Source organism: Sebastes umbrosus, chromosome 4, assembly GCF_015220745.1.
Source record: "Sebastes umbrosus isolate fSebUmb1 chromosome 4, fSebUmb1.pri, whole genome shotgun sequence".
Lineage (NCBI taxonomy): Eukaryota > Metazoa > Chordata > Actinopteri > Perciformes > Sebastidae > Sebastes > Sebastes umbrosus.
Window position 1 is genome coordinate 16,914,658 of NC_051272.1, and position 23,237 is coordinate 16,937,894.

The window sequence follows — 23,237 nt, forward strand, 5'->3', positions numbered from 1 at the left end:
ACTGTAAACTGAATGTTATCCATAGGCAACAGATATTTTATGGCTGTTACTGACGTACGTTCGCGAGATAGATTCGATGTCACAATAGCGTATCCCTTGAGCAACCACAAAAGCCTTCAATGATGACGGGTTTATTTTTAAAACTACAGGAAAGGCTTTCTGCAGATTAATTCCAGTGTATGGTTCCCATTGTGGGAGAAACAAATTGGGCTTTACGGAATTAGTGTGTTTGCTGCATAAATCTCAAATCTATTCCTGAAACATACGATTGTGTTTTAATATGATTGGATGCGTTGCCTTTTGAGTGAAACAGGAAGCAAAGTTTCCCATCTGGATTAGAGCTCCTTGTACAGTAATGATGGCTCGGTGTTTCTCCATTGACCCAGGTGTGTTGTCTAAATACAATATGGATGTGCAGGGCTGCCTGTGTACTCCAGTGCTGGGAGACTATTTGCTGAAGGTCATTTGGGATCATAGCGTGCCATTAATAATTCCTGAAAGCATCCAACATCTCCATCTGTTCTGCCGCATCCATCGCTCCACTTCAAAGACAAAGGCAGCGTCTGCAGGTAAGCATTAAACCTGCCTCCGGGCTAAGATGTTGGAGGTGGGACTCTTTGTTGAGAGAACACATCTCTGGTCGTCGGGTCACGCTGCTCATATATTAGCCAATTAATGTTTGTATGTTTGCTCACACAGCTTGACCCTATGAGCACATAGGTAAACAAAGGCTTGTGGATGCTCACTTGCTTTGTATTACAGCCATGTTTTTCAGCTTTCACTAGCTGAATCCGGTGGACATGTGTGGTACAGTAACTATTATGCCTCTCTACAGGGATGCAATTACCACCCTCCGTCGAGTCTGGCCGGTCAGCTTGACAAGGTGTTACCGGAGAAATTGTCAAAGCTGATTTTAAACGAAGCATTTAATTACGTGTATTGTGTGTGTTTGCGTGTGTCGCTGACCAAATAACACATACAGTATTCACCTGTGCACGCAGCGCAGTAACAATCTAAACGGGTCTCAATGACAGGCCCACTTCAGATCCGCGGGAGTCCTGCGGGGAGTAAATGGATGTTTGGCGGTGGCGTGTGCTGCCCGGGCCTGGTGGGCGCAGTGGGCGAGGAGGCAAGTGGCTGGCTGAGTGAAAGATGGCAGTGTGCGAGGAGAGTGTGTGCACACAGCTGAGGCTGTGACAGAAAACAGTGAGAGCTCTGCTCCTGCTGCTTCATCTTCCCCTGCCAATGATAGATCTCCACTTTAATTTGGTTAATAGCACGAGTCCATCCAGCGCTCACACGGCGGACTCGGAGCAGCATACGAGCAGCTATAGAGGGCTGCAGGAATGAGGAAGTCAATGGGTTTTTTGAAGGGGTTTTTAGTTAGATGTCTGAAATAAGGTCTGTGGTTAACACAAGCTTAAGAGATTTTAAAGTTTTGTTCTACGATATAAAATACATCAATAAATACCCCACTCGTGAATTTTGAAGTCTTTGCGGTTGCTAATAAGTGGCTAAATGAGACTACTAAATGTCATCACGCCGACTCGTCCGCCTTTACAGCCTCGTTGCTCACTCATGCGATCGTGGTGTAGTTCCTTTATAGCCTACCATTAGGTTTTTACTTCTGGCGATTGCATTTACACTTCAAAAATCATAAAAGTGGTGTTCATTTGCGAAGATTATATTGCTGAGCAAAACATGTAAGTATAATAAACGTGTGTTTGCCACAGAGCTTAGTTTCTGCATTAATCCAAAACCCAATGGAAAAATCCCATTGGCTTTTTGTCGAGGGAACCGGGGCGATGCTAACTTCCTGGTTGGCCTACAAAAATACGTCATCCCTGGGGCTCTCGATTCCTCTCACTTTATCACTCAGATGACGCTAATCATAAAGATGTGTTTGGTTTGTTTGGAGAAAAAAAAAGGGATGGAAAGCTTAGTTTGTATGAAGATATTTCATAATTTACTGTAACATGGAGAGTACAGCGTATCATTCGATAACAATTTTTACTGCTTCACCCCTCACATGTGGTCTGCTGATAAAGCACCTGTGCCCATGAGTAACTCCACCATCTTCCAGCCCTGGGCTCTTGTACTGTACTGTAGGGCTGACCAGTGAGTCCGCTCAAATCACCATCATCTCTGAACTGCTTAGCCTGGCCAATTTGAATTTCACATCTCTGCTGACTCATAACCCTGTCAGGACCTTTCTTATTTATCATGTCTGCATCTCCGGTGAACTTCTCATCACAAGTAATAGGAATTAATTATTCAGATTAGAAACCGAGCCACGATTACTGTGATTTTTGTCAAAGGGCTTTGTTTTGACGTAATGTTAATATCTGATTGGGACATTTACTGCATGAGAAAAAAAAAAAGATTGCCTTTGAAAGGGATTATTTTTTCGCTGTATTTATTCATTCATGACATTTCAGTGCAAGTTAATGGCTGTGTCAGAACGGGCAGGAAAGAGAGAGAGCAGGAAATGATTTTGGCTAATGACACACTCTCAAAGTAGTCAGGTAAGAGCGAGTGCGGCGCTGTGCCGGCCGCCGCGCCGGACAGCGGCTCAGATCAACATGATAAAGAGGGACTGATTGAGCTCCGTACATCCACAGGAAGCTGAGCGTTTGGGGTTCAAGGTTATCTGGACAAATCAGACTCCTGTTTCCATTCATCCCCTCCTCACCCACCAGCCAGCCCTTCCTGGGCAAACCAGCAAATTAGCAATTCTGATGTCTGCAAGCAGGTCTGGCAAGGGAATGCCTGTGAATCCTAATGCCATGATTAAACTTTCATATCCGTCCGGGGGAAGTGCTGCATATACAAAATAAGCAATCTCTTTTTATTTTTCAGCACTTTAAGTAAGGCTGTCGAGATGGGCGAACCTAAACCCTTCAATAGGGTTAAATGGGGGTGATCCTTCACTCAATTCTTTGTCTCTCTTCTGTGAATATAATTAGTATCGATATACTTAACATAAGAAGCTGTATTTAACATGCCGCAGTCGTCGTTTGCATTGCAACCGTTACTCTACTGCATCCGTGCACCCAGCCCCCAGTCCTCAACACTGTAAAAGTACTACTTGTTGTGGATTAACATATTAAATGGTCATGTTTAGGGAAATGCAATACCCGGGCAATGTTACGCTCCCTTGGCCGGACATGCTGAGTGGATGGGAGAGAACGTGAGGGACAGGGAGCCTCAGTCCAAACAGCGAGCCAGGCCTGGATGTGGCCATTATGTAAGACGGTCTTATCGGGCTCTACCTCCTGCTGAGCCGCAGCCTAGCTTCCCTCTGCTCCCCCATCCCGGTGCTCCCACAACATGGGCCTTCATTAGCAGGGCTAAATATCCCCGTTCTCTGCAATCTCTATCATTTCTTGCCTTGAGGCAATCCGATAATTACCTGTTCTCATTTCCCCTCCTTCTGGCCAGCAGGGAAGTGTTCTGACTTGCATTAGTTTGCATGAAATATTATCAGAATATTGCACATTTCTCCATCCTGCAGCCCCTGACACAGGAAATATAGAGTCACAGCAGCCATGATTGACAGGTGTCTGTCTTTCATGTTCCTCTGAGAATAGCTGCTTTGTTCTAGAGTTACAGCAAGAATTTTGATGGAAGGAGTGCGTAATGTGTATAAAGGCTTTGTTGCTTTGTTTAACCTCCGTCTGCCATTATTTCCGGGCAGTATTGTTATGCGTTACATCGCTCTTTGTTACCTACAGTGTAGGTGTGAAAGAACTTCCTGAATTTAAACTCATCAGTTGAGTTTTTCCCCATGGAAAAACTATCATCGTTATAATAGAGTAGCATCTTCCTCTCTGTGGATCCTGTGAGGGTTTTGGGAGAGAGACGGATGAGTACATGGCATACAATGCCTGCGAGGGGAAGACATCTTGAGTGGATATGGTCAGAAAGCCAGGAATCCTATCCAGCTGCACATATTCTGTCTCATTTTATTCATTCCTACCAGTAATAATGTCCAGCGGCTCTGGATCAGGAGATGGATACCACTCAGTAGAAATCATATATGATGGCTCTAACAAGCAAGAAACTACATCTGATGTTGATATGATGCAGTACGTCCTTATTTTTATCTTATAAATGTCTGAAGCACATATTCCTGCTTCAAATATTGCTGTTTTTAGAAGGTAATGTCATGCATGGTATTCGCCAAAAATGCATCTCTGTTTTACGGCAACGAAGCCAGTTTGTGTCACCGAAGAGATTGATTGTAGCCAATTTAAAAAAACGTCTTTAAATGTCATTCACGTATTGAAATTTAAAAGGAACTTGTGTGTTAAAGCAGAGGATCCGTCTGATACGGAGTTGTTGTTGATGCATGAGCTTAAATCCCATTCAGTGTCTCCCCCTCGCCTCTGCTGTGGGAAGCAGTGATGATTTTGGACTTTGTGACGGTCACTTTAATCTCTAATGAAGGCTCGTCCCTGGCTCTGCTCAGCCCTCTGATAGCAGAGCAGTCGTAAACAGGCCTGTCAGGGGGATTGCAGCGCTAGCAGTCCAAATGGCAAAGAAAACCCCAGGGACCAGGGCGTGCTAGCAGTATGGTCTAAGTCAGATATAGCTCGGAAAAGACATGAGAAAATTCTTCTACTTTGCCTTCTTAGCTTACTGTGTGGCTGAATCAGTATATTAGACTCACTTTTCCCTTTTTAAAATTTAAATATCACCCACATGAGTTAATGTACGTTCCTACAGCATGCCGTCAGTTGGTCAACATATCCTTCAGGATAATCTGCAGTTGAAACTAAAATACCATCAGGCTTATTTCAGCTGCAAATAAACACTCAGCTTTTAAGATCGCATCACAAATTGACCATAAAATTTGTGTTTCTAAATTCAGTCACGCCGCGTTACAGCATATGCTTCTTTTAGTTTTACAGCATTACCATACAAATGAAGACAATTTCATGTTCAACATTTAGTGCGAGATGTAAAATGTGTGCTCAAATGATTCTGTGAAACTGATTACTGGTTGCTCTGTGTTCTGACACATCCTGTGCTCATGCAGCATGCGCGACAGCTGGTTAGTAATTAGAATAATCTTCTCCCTGGTAGTGATTTAGCTTTCATGACTGCAGCTTACCTCAAATTGAAAATAAATTTATAGATAAATGCCTTTGCTGTTCCAGCAAATTACAGCGCTGTAACTCAAAGGAGCCGAGTTGTTTATTTTGGTAGTAAAAGAGCAATCAGAGAAAACAAACAAAGCGCTTTATGAGTGCTGTCAGATTAATAATGATGCTACCCAGCGGTGATGATACAAACGATTATTTTTCAGCACACTCTACCCCACCACATCATGGTAATTATAGATACTATATCATTATTATATCAAGTGTTCACCACAGATTATCAAGATAATTGGAGCTTGCTCCAGGATTGCCAAGTTCACTGTGCTGCCAATAAACTGGGAATCACTGTGCAGGAGAGAAACACACATCACTGACTCGGTTTGGTGAGTTCATGTTCACTCTGTTTTTCTTAAGTGAGCATATAAACACACACATACACACACAAACATCAGTTGCCAGTGTTAAGATGAGGCTGTACATGTGATACATTGTTTTTTCTCCCAGCCTCTGTTCTGGTGTATCTGGGCAAATCCCGTGGTGATGAGGCGTAGAATCTGTCATGGAGAAGGCATAAGCCTTTCATATGCATAGCAGAGATAAGAGGCAGCCATTTTATCAGGCGAGCTGTCGCTCCAACATGCTAGCGTGTTATGTGTCCCCGGGAGCGCCTCCAGAAACATGTCCCTTTAATGACACGGCCCGTGCTCACCAAGAGGACGCCCCGGTTTGTGCCGAGCTCTAACCTGACAATTACGCCAATTACGCCCAGGCAGCGATGTTGACAAACACACCAGGAGAATTGCTGCAGTTGATTGGTAGCTGTGTTCCGAAGTCCCCCCGCTGTGACCTCTTCTGTAATTTAACTAGCACGGAGGAGAACTGCAACGGGTTTTCTTGAAAATTCCCCGAGCCTTGTGTTCTTTTGTAACGGGGCGATGTTCGTGCCAACTGAAAAGGCAGAGAAATGGATCTAGTGTGTCAAGAAGGCAGAGACAGAGAGAGAGAGAGGAATCATTCTTCCTTCTAGTCACCACAATTTGTTTCAATTCATAAAGAGTGTTGTGTTTCCTGCCCTGCCATGCTGTACTATGTAGAAAGTTGTTGTTGTGGCTCATATTGCCTCTGAGGATTAGATCCCAAATACTGACCCAGCACCATTAGCTGCTACTTATGTAACCCTTTAAAGAGCACTACTGTTGGCACCTGAGTATGAAGCTTAGCTGCCTGTGAAGTGAAGCAGGAGACACTGCCAATATGGAAGCATATTATTAACAATACAGTGGCTGCTCACTTGCTATACAGCATGAAGTGTGAGTGCTTGGTTAGAATACATAAAGGCTTTTTCAGCAGGTTTTTTGAGCAAGAGCAGCAGCATTGTACTGCATCAGCCTATTTGCAAAAATTCAGTTTTGATAAGCATGCATCTTTTGAAAGGAAAAAAAAAAAAAAGATGATGCCCCTTTTTATTTTGGAGCACATTAACTTCCAAGCACAGCACATGATTCTTTAATTTCTGTCTCAAAATAACAACTGTTCAACTATAGCATAAAGTTGTCATTTCACACTAAATGAAGTGAACCTTAGATTTAAAATAGCATGCTCATATGAAGAGTTTTAAACCAGATATTTTGCCACACAATATTTCTTTTCTCTTCTTTTTTGCCTTCTCATACTGTAGCAGTTTTCAGCTGTGATACAACACCTAGCAGGGAGCTTTAAAGGCAATAACAACCGCAGATTATAGTTTAACACCGAGGTCAGGAACTATTCTATAACAGTTCACTTGAGCTCCGGTCTGGTCATGTAAGCACAGGGCTGAGAGCAGCTGGGGCTGCGCCACGAGCGTGGTTTGTATTTTGAGTTACCTCAGAGCTGAAGTCAGACCTGGTCAATGTGAAGTGTTATTGCCCACTGAGAGCATGCTATACCTTTTGTACTGTAAGAGCACCGTGATGCACAAAGGCAGGCAGGAAAGCAGGCAGGCGGCTGCCTCAGCCGGCCCGGTGGAAGTAAACTGAGCTCAGACCCCACATGTCCTCTTCGCTGCTCTTACATAACACGCTGTTAAGCTGGAGTTAGCAAACATTAGAGGTCAGCTGGTTATTGGAACAGTGGACATGTAGTCATTCACTGGAGCTCTATTTACAGTAGAAAAACGAGATAGCTGTGTGAGGCAAACACTGGTTTTCCTCCTCTGAAAAGTTGAAAAATTAAAAAAAATATTTGTTATTTGGCTCATATTCCATACAATACTGGAGAATCTCAAGCTAGCGTGTGTGTTGAATGTAAAGTAAAACTGGACTGACGTCCATGTCTCTGTGCCGCTGCCCACACCCATCCCTTTGTTATGTTCAGTGGATCTTTCTAGCCTTGAGGACATGATGTTTTCCTATTACCATATCATGTTAGCGCCGTCTAACCAGCGCTGCCTGTTAGAAACGTCTAACGTCCCCTAACAATGACGGTGCAATGATTCACAGCTATGTTTGATGAAGAGCGGCTGGGGAATCCATTAGTGTCCATCTAAATTACATCAGGCAAACCACTGACACCAGCCTGCAGTCCACTGCCAGCTCATTGATTAAGAACTGTTTCCAATGGCCTTATGTAACTGGCCCTCTGCATTAGGCTAATACTGGTGCTGCTCTCCTGTTAGTGGCGAGAAGGGCCATTGTAGAACACAGCTAGATTGTTCTCTTGTCAAGAGAGAAATGCCTAAATGAAATAAAAGCTACCAATATTAAACACTAAATGACTCACCTTCCTAAATGGGGATTGAATAATGTAGGAACAATTGTGGGGGGATAGGCGATGTAGCACATTTGTACATGATGGTGCTGTAGCACAAAAGGACTCCATCATTCGGGAAAAGTCATAAAGACATCACATTGTCCAACTAATAGCCGCGAAAACAACCTTCACTCCCGTGTGATTTCTGAGATGTTTTCAAGGCATCGAAAAAATGTGAAAACCAGATTTAGATTGCCGTTGGAAGTCTCCATCTTAATTCAGTCAACCCTTTTTTTTTTTTTTAAATCCCCCCCCCCCCCTTTGGTTGCGATAAAAGAAAAAGCAATGTCAATCAGGTGAACTAATGGGAATGTGCATTTTGTAATTCACTCAAAGGGAATGGTAAATTGAAAAGAGTTTGCAACCTTTTAACACACTCGCACACACCGGCGCTGACAGTCAAGCTCCATTATCTGACAGCTGGAGAGGTTAAAAATAACTGTGCTCGCAGCAAATTAGACGTATCATTTGGCTTCTAAGTGAGAGATGAATCTTTGTGTGGATGCTCCTGCCATGCCGTGACACGGGGGCAATACATCAGGCTGTGTTTGCCTGTCTTTCTCATAAACTCCAAATGGAATTGTAAACAGATGAAGCAATTTTACACCAAATGTATTCTCTCTGAGTCGCTCCTATGCTGCAGCGAGGAGCCCAGCTACCATAGACATGTACATTACTGCCCCGTGCACTCTCAAGCCAAAGGACATAAATCATAATTTGGCCGCCTGCAGGGTTATTGCTATCGCTCAAAGCCAATCCTCCAAGTGTTTTATATGTTTTTTATCTGACGATAAATCTGATGTTATTGCACATACGTGGGGAGGACGTTTCAAGATCCCGTTGCCTGGTATTTCTCAGATTCATACATGCTTTTGCAACATATAAACACACAAGGATGAGTTACTATATATGAATCTCGATTCCTCTTGTCACAGTCAAGTTTTCCGTGTCATTCAATCGCACCTTATGCATGCATTTTATGTCAGGTGTCGGAAGGTGGGGTGTCGGTTCCCATTTAAGATGGTGAAAGAAGTGTAACTGTGGGATCCTTGTTACAGTAAGGTAAGTAAAGAGATTTCCATGGGAGGCTTAGGTGACAGCCGGGGTGTAGCGTTCCCTCTAAATACCTAACAACATCATTGTTAATTCATAGCTATTTAATCACTTACCAGAGTGAGTGCAGGAAGGATGATCTTTGTGTCATGTTGTCTCACAAGGTAATCTCTTGTATTTCCTTGCTTAAGACCCACGCTCTAAATTTGTCACCAACTGCGTGGAACCGCATTCACCCCCTCCTGAGTTTTAAGATGAGTTTTAAGTCTGCATATTTACCGAATGAGCTCAGTGTGGCCTTGACTCAGTCTGCTTGACATGATTTATCTCATCCTGCTTAACTGACAGGTATTGATGTGATACAAGGATAAATGCAGTAGATTGATGGAATTAAAGCCCACCCTATTGTTCCCATGCTGTGCATCACTGACACATGTGAGACTCTTGTCTCTCATTAAAGAAAATAAATGCTTCAGGCATCCTCCCTGCAAAAGCATCAAGTTTGTGTGTGTGTGTGTGTGTGCGTGTGTGTGTGTGTGTGTGTGTGGGAAGCTATCTCAGTTGTTTTCCCTCTCTATAATCTCTCCCTCCTTGCACAATGGATTTAGCCCGGCCTTGAATGGGAGGGAGAGTACAAATTGCAGCTGACTCTAAACAGCTGGGCATTCACCCTGTCGACAGAGCCCTGGACATGTGATTACATTGAACAAAGGGGCAAGACCATTGATTATTTAATTAACTTTCAATTATTGCTTGTGAAAAGATCACAACTGCAAGCGTAGCTGCGTTGTCGAAGCATGGTTGTGTGTTATACCCCCGGGGCAATCCCCCTTTTGCTTCTTATATGATGCATCTAAGCCAGTAAAGAAATCTAAATAAGAGAGAAGGAAGCTTTCTCCACTTTACGTGCACACACAGCAGCCACTTGGCTGTGCATCTACATTTTCGGGAGCTAGTGTTAACTCTATATTTGGATTCCACTGAAGTGGATTAAGGATTCTTTACTGCAAACCCACGGGATTCTCAGAGACATAAAAGAGGAGACTGTTTGCATCCATGCTATACAAATAATTGCAGGTTTCAAATCGAGTGTAATTTCAAGCACCGGCTATATGGGAGAGTGCGGGCTTTGATGTACAAATCCACAATTCATGGAGGATTAGCACCCCAAAGGTTAGCAGTTGCTAATTACAGGAGATTGGTTATACATATCTAACAAGGCAAGAAGACAGCCTTAATAAATGTGAGGATTCATCAGCAACAAGGATAAGCGGCTGTGATAAGCGGACGTGTATTTGAATCATAGATTGATACCCCGTAGTGCCCTTCTTCATAACACTGAAAGGAAAGAAGCACTGTCTCTTCTATTGTCTTTTACAAACAGCACACCTTGTGCGATATGAGATTTTCAAGATGCATTTGTGAATGCAGATTTGTGCAATCATATAAATTAACCTCTCGGATATTCTCCGTGTGTCTCTTACTGCAGCAACTTCTCTTTTACTGTATTTCGCTCGCAGCGTTCAGTGCCGCATTACCATAATCCTTGGTTCCCTTCCACAAACCACCACTGGCTAAATGAATCTATTATTTTTGCCTGCAGCCGAAAAGATGCAACAAAATGCAATGCATTGAAGGGAATGAAACTTGTGATAAGCCGCACATTTTCTCTATAATAGCCTGTCTACAACAGACTTTTTACTCATAGTTGGAAGTATCAGCGCACTTGACCTTTTTAATAATCTGAATGTTGTAAGGGGGGTATCACACCCTAAACCTTTCCAAGAAAACATAATTCAATTCCGCACGCAGTCGTTTAGTCAAGCTCTGGCTCGCTGGCCCGGCGTGTTGTCGAGTCCCCTGACCCACGCTAGCGGACCTGGCCAGTGTGGCCTTGTGTTTTCACATGGCCCTAAATTAAACATGTCCGAGCCGAGGCAGGCACTTGCTCTGCCGCAGGAAACGCTTTTTCATCTCCTAATGAATGTGCCTGAGGGGGTCCCACAGGGGGCTCCACTTCACCCCTCATTAGGCGGGGTGCTGCCTCTGCCTTCATGCTGAGGAGCAACCTCCTGGAGAGGGGCCTCCCACTTCATCTGAACGTCCCACGCTCCCCTGCCCTGGACCAGTGGACTGCACTCCCTCTCCCTCTCTCTCTCTCTCTTTTCTCTCCCTGTCTCCACTACTTCCCCCTCACCACAAAGCAGCTCGTCTTATAGTCGCAGACCAGGGATGACAGGGATGAGAGGACGGTCCGTGCTCCTAATGTTATTTTAATGGCCTTGTTCGGTCTGTTGTGGTTGTGATTTATTGCTATACACACACTTCTAATGTCCTCCTAGAGGTCTACTTGACTTTCTTTTTTCACAAGTCAAAGATGCTATTGTTTTAGAACTCATAATGAGGAATTAATCAGAACTGCATTGAGATGTCCACTTCCAATCATGCTGCTTCATTATGGCCTCAGACAGACATGTGCGTTATGATATGCGCACATGCTGTAGTAGCCTTGGTTAGCAGGAAGAAGAGAAGAGTTGTAGAGGACCTTATGTCCCACTCTGGCTTAGAAGTTCCCTCCTAGTGCAGCGCTGCAAATACCCACTCTCATGTGGAAAATATTGACAGCTTCCTGTCGTTAATGAAGCAACAAAGCACAGACAATTCCTGGCTGTTGTGAGGCAGCAGGAAAGGAGAGAGGGATATACCGACTGTCAGCTGACTCCAAGAGCCTTTGCAATGGCAGCAGAAAGGGCTGAAGAGCTGATTGTTATTCCAGGGCTTTTGGGATGTGTTTATGCAATCATTAATCTTGGCACTTGTTTATTTGCCTGGGATTAGAGCACCATGGCGCATTCACCGGCGCTCAGGGAAGCCGGTGCACCAAAAGGTTAGCAGCGAGCGCTCGGGCCTTCCACTGTAAGCGAAAGCGTGCAAGGAGGGAAGCATGCTTTGCGCATGGCTGCTTAATCCTGCCATGTTAAACAAAACCAGGCCAGTGTTTGTAGGACTATGAAAACAGCAGTGCAGAGGGAATGTGCCTCACACGCTGTAAGCAGTCTGTGAACTCTGTGTGGCAGTAGACACTCCTCGTGCACCCCTGTCGTCTAGGAATGCCTTTCATACGGTCTGCTACAACTGGAGGAGAGCGAGGACGACAGTGGAGTCGCTCAGCAGCTCCTCCACGGCGAGAGCAGATTGCAGTTATTTTTGTATTCAGTGTAAATTTGTGAAAAACAGGCAACGTTTTAGAAACTAATATAGGTGGCCTCGTTTTAAGCTTGGTGACATTGCATTTTTAAAAAGGGTATTATAACCCCAAGGAGAAGGAGCATAAAGGAACAGGTAATCCTTCAATTTACTTAAAAATGGTGCTACCACCAAACTATTTACACTGTTTTCACTGCACAGCAATACATAGATATAATTCATAGACTGTATATGAGAAGTGAACGTAGTCACCGTGACGTCACCCATTGGTTTATGGACTGCCGTTTTGAAGCCTTGAGTTCGGCATTTTGGCCGTCGCCATCTTGGTATTTGGCCGTCGTGCACTTGGTTTTTTGGAACCAGAAGTGACACGAGAGGGTGGAGCTAAGTATAGCCAAACACAGAATAAGGCATTTTCAGACTACCAAAAAGGTTACAATTAACTTTCATGAAAGGGTTAAAGTTGTAAAACGAAAACACGAACAACTCCCAGATTGGACAACGCCGTGGTGACCTGTCAATCACAAGGTAGCCACGCCGTAAAGCATAATGTATGTATGTAGGACTGCTCAATTATGGCAAAAATCCTAATCGGGATTATTTTGGTCAATATTGACGACACCCAGTCTGTGTTTCAAGAGTCATAGTGAAACAATAATACATTTTTTGATTATCTTGTTTTCATAATCATTGGAAGCCAAAGTCGTAATTTAAAATTTGAAATTTGATTAATTGCACAGCCCGGCTTTATGGTCTATTTTAGTCTAAATGGAACCATAATTTACTAAATAAACATCATGCCGTATTGAAGAAGACTTGAAACTAGCGATTGAGGCCATACATTCTTAATTAAACAATAACAATAACTTGTTTACAATGTTTACTGAGGTAATAAGTGAGAAGTAGGGTCATTTTCTCATAGACATCTATACAATCAGACTTCTTTTTGCAACCAGAGGAGTCGCCCCCTGCTGGCTGTTAGAAAGAATACAAGTTTAAGGCACTTCAGCATTGGCTTCACTTTTCAGACCCAGAGGTTGCCGCCTGATAAAACGATATAATATATAAACATGTAGTTTGCTGCAGGCCCGTGAAATATCACTTGATGCCCACTTCCGTACATGTTACTGATTAAGTGACATAGCAGTGTGCTGACACTTGAGCAAGCCATTGACATTCATCGCCTCGGTCTACTGATACTGCCAGGAGCAAAAGGAAATAAACAGATTGATTTTTTTAAAATGCCTTGCAAATTTCATCACAAGTAAATATTTTACATGGTTTGCGATCATAACATTTTCAGTTTAATCATTTTGAACATTTAGTAGCGTTGAGGATAAATGATGCACGATGGAAGTATTCACAGTCACTTATTAAGACACTAATAGCCACGGGCTCTGTGTATGGATTAGATAATTGCTCTGTCTCACTTTAATTTCCTCTCGTCTGCACCTGGAAGAGAGGGCCTAGAAAAATCTTTGAAGGCCAAATAGTAGCGCTGAGTGTGTGTGTATGTGTGTGTGGGGGTGTGTGTGTGTCCTCACATGAGGACAAAACAAAAGTGGTCCAGGTAGAAACAGTCAGAGCGAGCCCAGTGAAGCAGACTCTTTGAGAAAGCTCTTCTTCTGGGGCCCCATGACACCGGTGATCTGTGGAAAGGTTGGGTGCCTCTAGTTTCAGCTCTATCAAGCTCTGGATCTGTGAGCAGCAGGATTCAGTATCACCAGCTAATATAACAAGGCTCATTTGTCTCAATCACACGTCCCTGGTAGTATCGGCTGGCCATTGATGTCATTCATCTTCCCTGTCCTTGCCTGCTCTTTTTCAGCTGATGAAAAACACAAGACCTTCAAGCAGAATGTCAGAGGTGCTGTAAAAAGTGGTCATCAGCCCAGCCGTAAAAACTGTCGAGTAACAGCGGCGTTGCTGTGTGCGGCGTTCATAAAAACTCGTAGACAATAACTTTCCAGATTCCATTAAAGGCAGACAGACCTGCTCAGGTTTTGGCGACTGACTTTCTAATTTTGAGATTAAAATGCATACAAATAATAAGATACATGTCCATATGATTCAAAGCTTTCGTGAATTTAAAAATCCCTCCATGTTCATTATTATAATGAACAATTCAGGGTGACATGCACTGATATAGTGTGAAGCAGGAGCTAACTGAAGACGTAGCTTAAAGGAACAGTGTGTAACATTTCGGGGGATCTATTCGCAGAAATGGAATATATTATATATTCATAACTGTGTTTTTTTATTAGTGTATAATCACCTGAAACTAAGAATAGTTGTGTTTTCGTTAGCTTAGAATGAGCGCTTCATATCTACATAGGGAGTCCTCTCCCTGGAGTATGCCATGTTGCTCTGCCATGTTTCTACAGTAGCCCAGAACGGACAAATCAAACACGTTTTTACCTGAAGGCCACCGTAGTTCTCCGACATGCTTGTGAACCGTGATACCGCCAGCTGCCGTCTGACATCCTAAAGTAGTGTTATTATGGTAAGGATGGCCTCCGAGCGAGGTGAACGGCGTTACCATGGTTTTGCACTCGGTGGCTCACATTACCGCAGTCTTGAAAAGGGAACAGTGAGCGGAGGGATACTCAGTTGGTTGCAATCTGCAACCACACCACTAGATGCCGCCAAATCCTACACACTGTACCTTTAAGGCATCTGTATTGTTATAATGGTACCTGCAGTAATTCCTGTATTGGAAAAATTAAAGTAGCACATCTTTTAAAGGATAATTGTTTATTGACTCACACTTTTACACTGCAGCTCCTCCTTATTTTCTTATTTGTAGAGATGATGAAATTGCCGTCATGGTGGGGGTTTTTTTTCTCCCCCCACAAATTGATTTCAAATGTTTTGGAATAAAGCTCATCACTTGATCTATTAATGCATGTGCTGCGTCCCCGCGCAGAGCTGGCTCCGGCTGATGTCAGCTCCAATGGAAATACTGACTCGCGCCCATAACTGCAGGCTTATGCTGAGCTTCCCTCTTCGATGGAGCAAATCAAGATCATGATTACTATCTGGCCCGTGCAGCCGGTCTGCGTTGTCTGGAAACATGTTTTCCTAAGGAGACCACAGAGGGACAATTACTGTCAGCTGAACTATTCAGCCTGCTCTCCATGTGTGTTCTGGCTGCGTGCCGCTGACCCACTGACCTCGAGCAGCAGCATGAGATGGGACCTCCAGCCTCCCTCCTCTCCCCCCCCCCCTCACATCCCCAATATCTACCATGACTGAAGCACCAAAACATAGATTTAAATACATAAAATGCTCCTATACTTTGTCACCCCTCTGGCAAAAAAAAGACCATGCAGGAAGTTGTATGAATGTAAGTTTTGATTTCTTTGTGCGAAACAGTAGAAAAATCTTATTCAAAAACCCACAGCAGAATCCTGGTTGTCTTACAGAAATGCATACTAATACAGCAATTATAGGAGGAAGGAAGTTGTACAGTGTGGCAGTAGCAAATTCCCTGGTGCAATGGAACAAGGCTCTTTGTTGTTATGTAAAGGTTTCTGCGTGTAATTGCAGTGGATGTTTTGAGGGATTCATTATTTATATATTCCTGTGTTTTTCTAAAGGAGCCTGCGAGGCTGCTGTCCCTGCAGGGAGACGGGGAGCTGAGAGGTGCTTAACTAAGTCGCGGCACCACAGTCGAAGCTTTAACCGTCGCCTGCTTAGTTCAAGTGGTCAGACTGAAGGATCGGAAGCATCACATGATCCTCCGCTAAATTTTAGAATTCAAACGGCGGCTCTCGCGCCAGTCAATCAGTCGGTCCTGTGTGATTTCAGCCTCAGTGATTTTTGAGTTTTGGTGCATCCCAATGCCTTGCTGCTGCACAATGCATGAGTAAAGCAAACAATACACAAACAACTCTGACTCAGACTTTTAAAAAAACTTCTGTTTCCCTTCATAAATTATAATATCACATTTGAATTTATAAAGGGCCCAAACCAAATGATCTAAATAGTTAGACAAAGCATGTAAATATTTGCAACACAGATATTTTTATTCAGCTCTCTATGACTAACTAGGTGGTATGCATAAGTGAGCTACTTGTCTACAGATTGCATTTTGCCATCAGAGTAAACAGTGTGATGCCTTTCTCCCTCCTGGCACGCACACGCTCGCACACACACGGAGGGGGGCGTGCCCTCCGGTCCCCAGCACCCACCCGGGCACAACTTCGCTTGTCACCGCAGTCACAGACAAGAAGGGGATAGGTGGGGGGAGATGGTGAGGAGTGATGGGGAGAGAGATTTGAGCTCAGGTGGGGCAGACAGGGGAGGGGAGAGGAGCGCCGCACACATGCTACCCTTCATGGTGCTCGTCTGCTCGGTAAACCTGGGCTTTTGTTGTTCCCCCAAGAGTGCAGGCGCGCCGACTCCCAGTCAGGAAGCTCGTCAATCTTTGCCACAACAGCACATAAATTAGTGCCCAAATTACTGTTACGCCGGTGGAGAAAGAGACACAGAGAGAGATGTCTTGCGCTGCGGTTTGGGAATACATCTTGCTCCCCCTCCATGGAGGGTGTCAGAATGCACTTCAATAAAACAGTCAAGTAAATACAGGGAGAGACATGAAGAGAGACGCACTGCTGTGTTGTACAGGCATCTGAAGTTGGGCAGTGTTGAAATATTAATAGGCCTCACACACAAACAAACACAGCGATGTACGCATGAGTTCATCCAAAAAGCAGCCAAGGGCGATGGTCCAGACCTGAGCTTCAGCAAAGTCACTGCACTGCTATGAAGGAATAATAGGGAGAGGCTTAAAGAGCCCATCTTTTGAAACGGAAATATCTCTTCAAATGTAGCCGGTCTCCAGTGAAGGGGGATCACAGCTTAGGCAGCTAAATGATTGGGGGGGGAATTAGCAAGACGCAGCATAGAGACATCAAAATGTGTCAATTATGTCTTTCCTTGCTCTAATCCCTCTGGTCAGACTGTTTTTTTTTTTGATGACTTCAGCGTGTTTTTAGGTTGAATGGAAGCTGTTTTAAAGTGATGATACAGAGTTTTGGTCCGCAGGTGAATTTCTGTACAGCGCCGTGTGTTTTTCTTTGTGCTACAAACCAGCAAATGCCATTAGAACAGCTCTATGGTAATGCGCCAGCAGCCTCCGATCCCTAAACAAATAACACATTTATACTATTCAGCCTGTGTTGCGTGCCACGACTGTCCTTTGCCGCTGACATTCAAATAACCTTTCTTCTGCTGCATAAATGGGAATAAAAAAGTATTGTGTTGTGCGACTTCACATGACGGCAGAGAGCCCCGGCAGATGAAAAGAGGCAGAATTGTGATTCCAGCTCTTGTTAGGCTGTCGTCTCTCTACAGCTAGATCTGACTGTCGTGGGTATCTGTTTAGAGAGGACGACAGCTGATCTCCCAACGCCAAAATGGGAAGTGCATGTAGCAAAAAAAATTAATAGCTGCACATTATGATGGAGGAGCATGTTTGCATGTTGTTGACCATGTGTACATTTTCTGTATAACCGTCCCTGAGAGAAGTCATGTGATCCTCATAAGCTTTTGTTTGGTTTTGTTGCAAAATGATTCTAAATGGAGGATGTAATAACACAGTTCGTCTGATGGGAAAAGAATTGTTAATCTGCTCATAATGTTGTGCCCCGTCCAGTTACTTACATAATGTCTGACATGAGCCCGCTGGCTTGCGTCACTCTGCCATTGACAGCTGTCAACACAACACACACACTCGCTCACACACACCGCCACGCACAGAGAAGCAAAATGTGTTTTTCCTCCAACTGCTTCACATGCTTTCTTTCAGAATGACGTGCGTTTGTAAATGAGCCCAATGAAAAAATAAACCGGCTCTGCTGCCCAGACAGAACAGTATATAGAAGCCTCAGTTTCAGACCTCATTTATTGCGCACATCTATCATGAATCACCAGGCTATGAGAAAATGATTTAATGGTCCAATCGAGTAATGGGTTAAGCTCTCAGCATTATGATGGTGGCCTGGGCATGGGTCTGTAATGTAAGGGATAATCTTAATCCTTCTGCGTTATGTCAGTAGTCCAAGGGTTCAGTGGGAACAGCCAGGAGATTTTGACTAGTGATTTTCCATGTTTGCACAAGCCCGTAGGATTTTCATTTTTTTTTTTTTTTTATTTTGTGTTACCAGCATGCATTGCATGTTGAAAATTTGAACAATATATTTCTAAAAAGGTATGGAAAACAAATTAATGAATAAAATCCGGCAACTAAATAATATGTTACACATTTGTGTGGATGTTTATATTTGATGAGAATATAGTCCTCTATAGAGTGACTATGGCCGGCTTAAGGCATAAGCCATATAGACGGTCGCCTAGGGAGCCACCTTCGTTGGGGGCGCTGGTCGCCCTGTAAAAAAAAAAATGATAATAATAATAATAACAAAACAAAAAAATGCTGGTGGGCGCCCTTCCTCATTTTCTGCATTGAGGTAACAAATGAACAAATAAATAAATATAGAAAGAAATAGACTTTTCACCCTTGTAACTCTCGTTCTCACACTTTTTCATTTGCTTGGCCACATTTGTTAATAAAAATGTAAATTATAGTGAACCTGACTAAACACTTTAAAACCAACAATATCAGGGACCAATTGTTTATTTATATTATAATAAATACAGTTATTTATGAAAATAAAAATCGTATTAAACCATTGTGATGTCTGATGTGCGTTGCGGTTTATGGGGCTAGGGGGTAATCCGGGAAATCCAAATTGTACCTAAGGCATCAAAGGGCTAGAGCCAGCCCTGTTAGAATCGCACAGGTTCTCAATAAAAAGACAATGTTTTTTTTCATTTGGGTTTTGGATTATTGCAGAATATAAACTCTGTGGAAAACAAACGTTTATGATACTTACAAGATAAGATAATCTTCACAAATGAACACCACTTTTATGATTTTTGAAGACTAAATGCAATCACCAGAAGTAAAACGCTAACGTTACGTCATAGACGAACTACACCACGGTCGCATGAGCGTTAGCATACACAACGAGGCTGTAAAGGTGGACGAGTCGGCGTGATGACGTTTAGTAGTCTCATTTAGCCACTTGTAAGCAACCGCCTTTCTAAAGACATATAAAAGCTGAGATACTTACTGACGTATTTTATGTCGTAGAACAAAACGTTAAATTCTGTTAAGCTCTTAACCACAGACCTTATTTCAGGCATCTAACTTAAAACCCATTCAAATAACCCATTGACTTCCAGACGAGGGAACCAGAAGTGCTAAAATGCAAACTCATATCCTGGTTTTAGGTCTCATTCCTGCACCACTCTATACTCTAGCAGGTACAAATAGCAGCTCCTCTTAATTTTTGTTTTTCATCAAGAATTTACGCTGCATATTGACCAGCATTTCTAAATATTTCACCACTTTTTCAATATATTTCTCAGCTTCACGATTTCATTATGTCTTGTGAATGGCTCTTTATTTCCTTGAATGAAGAATTTGCAGTGTATAGGGCGGAAGTGTTCTGTCTGACAGCGACGCTTATAACAATATAAACTGTGACAGGGCCCCTGTAAGCTGTTAGTGCACATTTGGCAAATTGTTCCGGGTGTTCACATTTGACTGTCAGTTTGCAGCTCCTTGATAGTGGAGTGTAGTTAGCGGTGGGTTGATCTCAGGGCTGTGGTGAAGACAGTGAAGGGCACTGGGTGAACATGCGGAGGCCTCGCTGCCCTATTGTACATGTGCTCTCTGAGTGACACGTCATCCCCTCAAAGGGCCTGCTAGTGTGGTGAATCAGTGTCCTTGAACTGCTCAACCACACAGACAGACAAAGAACGAGCTTTAGCATTCGGCTTGACTGTCTCCTCTCTCTGCCATTGCCCATTGTCCACGACGCCCACGCCAGGCTGCAATGCTGCACACAGGAAATCAGTCTTGGAGCCGCTCTGGTCCGGCCCTCATGGTTATGCGCGCGGTGCGATTGTGCTGCAGCGTGATTCGCACACAATCTTGGCGTCTCAGCAGGTGTCTTTGAAGTGGCCTGCGCGCAGAGGCCATCTCACAGTGCTGCGAGGAGCGTCAGACTGCTGGGATGGGCTTTAGCATGGCTGCCCCTCTAACTGTGCCTGGCTTTGATGTCGTAAACAGTGCAGGCAGAGCCGGCTGGCAGGGAAGCGGGCAGGCAGGGAGGCAGGCAGGCAGGCAGGCGGGCGCGGTGAATGGGATCAGTGGCACTGTGCTGGTCAAGCTCAAGCGAGCCAGCAGCTGCCTGTTTCACACCAAGAGGCAGTTAACACCGCAGCTCATGTCAATAGATATTGACTGCCAGATTGGGAGTGCTTATAAGCGCGCAGGCTTTTTTTGTTTGACTGAAATCTCCTAAATCATCCTCAGTATCTAAAATGTAGCTCGGGGGCCCCATGACCAGTCACTCAAGAGCACAACTTGCACAGTCATATACAAATATTGACTGATTGTGTGACTTCATGGTGTATTTGATCTCCATTATGTCATTGCTGGGTATTTATTCTCCTTGACCTCCCTCTCCACATCTTTTTTGAAAGCAGCTTATCCTACTGTGGAAATGACTATATGTTCCGACTTTTCTCATACAAGAAGAAACTACAGAGCCTGCCTCAGCCGGTCCAGAGACAAACCCTTTTTACTGCTGAGTGCACTGAGCATCCAGGGGTTTGTGCAGCGGTGGAGTGAGAGGGTGTTAGCTGGTGAGGCTGTGTGCACTCAGGGCCTTCCTGCTGCAGATAGGGCTTTGTGAGGCATGTGTATGCCCTGCCCGGCCTGGCACCCCCGCGTCTCTACTCCCACTGCTTTCACCTGATGTGGCACAGCCTCTGTCAGGCCTGAGCGAGCGCCCTAGCCAGCTCCGCTTCTTCAGGAGAGATGAAGGCATCTCACAGCTATGCTGTGGGGGTGGGGGAAGCTAGCAGCAGCCTAAGCCTGGAGCTATCAGAGGCTGGAGCTCAGAGCCAAAAGCCTGTGGGCTGGATAGGGTGGGTGGAAAGCTTGGCTTAACTTGGCGAGACAACCGTAGCTACAGCCCTGCACTGCCACCCAATGGCCGGGGCCTGTCACTGCAACCTTTAGCTCACTATAACCACGGCTAGTCATAATTACAGCACGCTTCAGTTGTTGTGAGTGCATGTCAGAACAAATTATGTAAGTAATGAGGCTGAAAACGCTAAAGGAGTCGAAACACACTGCACCGCTAATGCTCATGCAGGGAGAACACAAAAACAAACAATAGAGTGCACTCATACAGAGGTAGACCTAACCGAAATAACAAGCAACTGTGCACAGTAAGGAAAAGATTAATTATAAATTAACCCTCTCAGTTAGGTTGTCAAAGCCCGCCTCCTGCCTGGATTTCACTCTAATCCGGGCCGACGAGGTGCGGTGCCCTCTATTGTATGTGAGAATCACAAATCGCAGGAGGTGTTGTCTGGAGGAGAATTAATTGTGCGTGTTCCACCACTCCCTTTTGTTCATTTTACTAAAATGTGGGCTAATTCCATGTAAACATGGCCGGTCTTGTTGACTCCAGCAGCGCGAGGAGAACAGACACAGATTCCTGAATGAATAGAGTGTGGCTCCGGGGTTAGTGGATTAGAGGCTCTGTGTTAAGGGCCTCTCCCGGGCATGCCTCAGGGACAAGGACATTATCCACATGACACATTACAAGCTCCTCGGCAGATGATTAAAATGGGCAGGGATCTCCGGATTGAACTTTAGCAGAAGCACTTTTGATGTGATCAAACTAGTTTAAAGAGGTTGGTTGTTAAGGTGTACGAGGGATATCTGAAGCTTCCAGTCTTGGGAAGAGACAGATAGGCCTGGCTAGAGGCGAGAAGCTGATGTAACGCTTTGACATAGTGAATGTACCACCACTTTTTTTAATTATTATCAGTTTTATTGCATCTTATTAAGGCAAAATCCTAATATTCCTTCCCTAATTGGTATAGACTTGTGTTGCAACAGCTCCACGTGCTCTGATTGGTTGGCCGGGTGGCTGGTTGGAGAAAAAACCATTACGTCGTGAGGAAATATCCCGCGGTGATCTTTCCTCGATTTAGATCAGATAGCGGCGTTCGTCTGGCGCTGGCTGCAGTGCACTGTTGGGATGGTGGGACTGAGATGTTGGAGATGTGGAGGAGGGCTGTGAGATAGAGATCTCTGGAGGGAGAGAGAGAGAGAGAGAGAGAGGGGGTGAGGTGGAGGTGGAGAGGGGATGTAGCATCAGTGGCTGCAATGATAAAGCTGAGAGCGGTGGGACGAGCTGGGAGTTCGCTGTCTCTGATGTCTGTGTGTTCTGTTGTGTTGCCCTGTGGTCCGCTCCTGAAGAGAAGGCCAACGATGGATGAGGCCTGTCCTCTCTGTGCTTTTGTCCTCTGTGGCGGGTGAATCACAGGCCTGTCAACAGCACAACACCACAGCCACCGAACATTTTTTATACAGACGTACGCAGTCGCTGCCACCGCTCCGTCCAGCACAGTGGGCATGTTATGAGCCTTAGTGGCCTCAGTGGTTTTACTCCTGAGGTTTTTATGGTTTTGAAGTTTAAGAGGCTTCGTGAAGTCAAGTTTTCCAACAGCGAATATGTCTCCTCATGTGGCTAAATGAGACTTGGGCATTGCACAAGGCTAGTATTAAAGCTGCAGTGGGTAGAAATGGAGCAAATATGATTAAAAAAAAGTTATTTTTAAAAAACGGTCAAAATATCCTGGCAGTAGTGCATGAGACAGGTAATCTGAAAAAAATGCCTCTGTGTCCTCCGGTGCTCCTAACGGCATCTGCAAGATTTCACAGACCGGAGGAAAACAACCAATCAGAGCCGAGTTGGAGCCTGCCGTCTCTGAGCAGCTGTCAATCCCTCACAAACTCCGATAAAACGGTTAAACTAGGCAGCGCTGATCAAATATGAATCAATATTCTGTTACTGTAATGCCTATTTCTCACCTCAAATGTTTTCAGAAACATCTCGTAGTGTACTGTTTAGCTATAAAATTAGAAAGTTTGTAACGCGGCAGCCGTGTTGAGATCAGTTGAGGAAACACTGAGCACCGCCCACC

General features: G+C 44.3%; 1 protein-coding gene across 2 annotated transcripts in view; it reads left to right on the plus strand.

Moving 5' to 3' along the window:
- The window catches only part of roraa (RAR-related orphan receptor A, paralog a), a 205,968-nt gene that overhangs the window by 171,066 nt on the left and 11,665 nt on the right, over positions 1 to 23,237 (plus strand). The window lies entirely within an intron of this gene.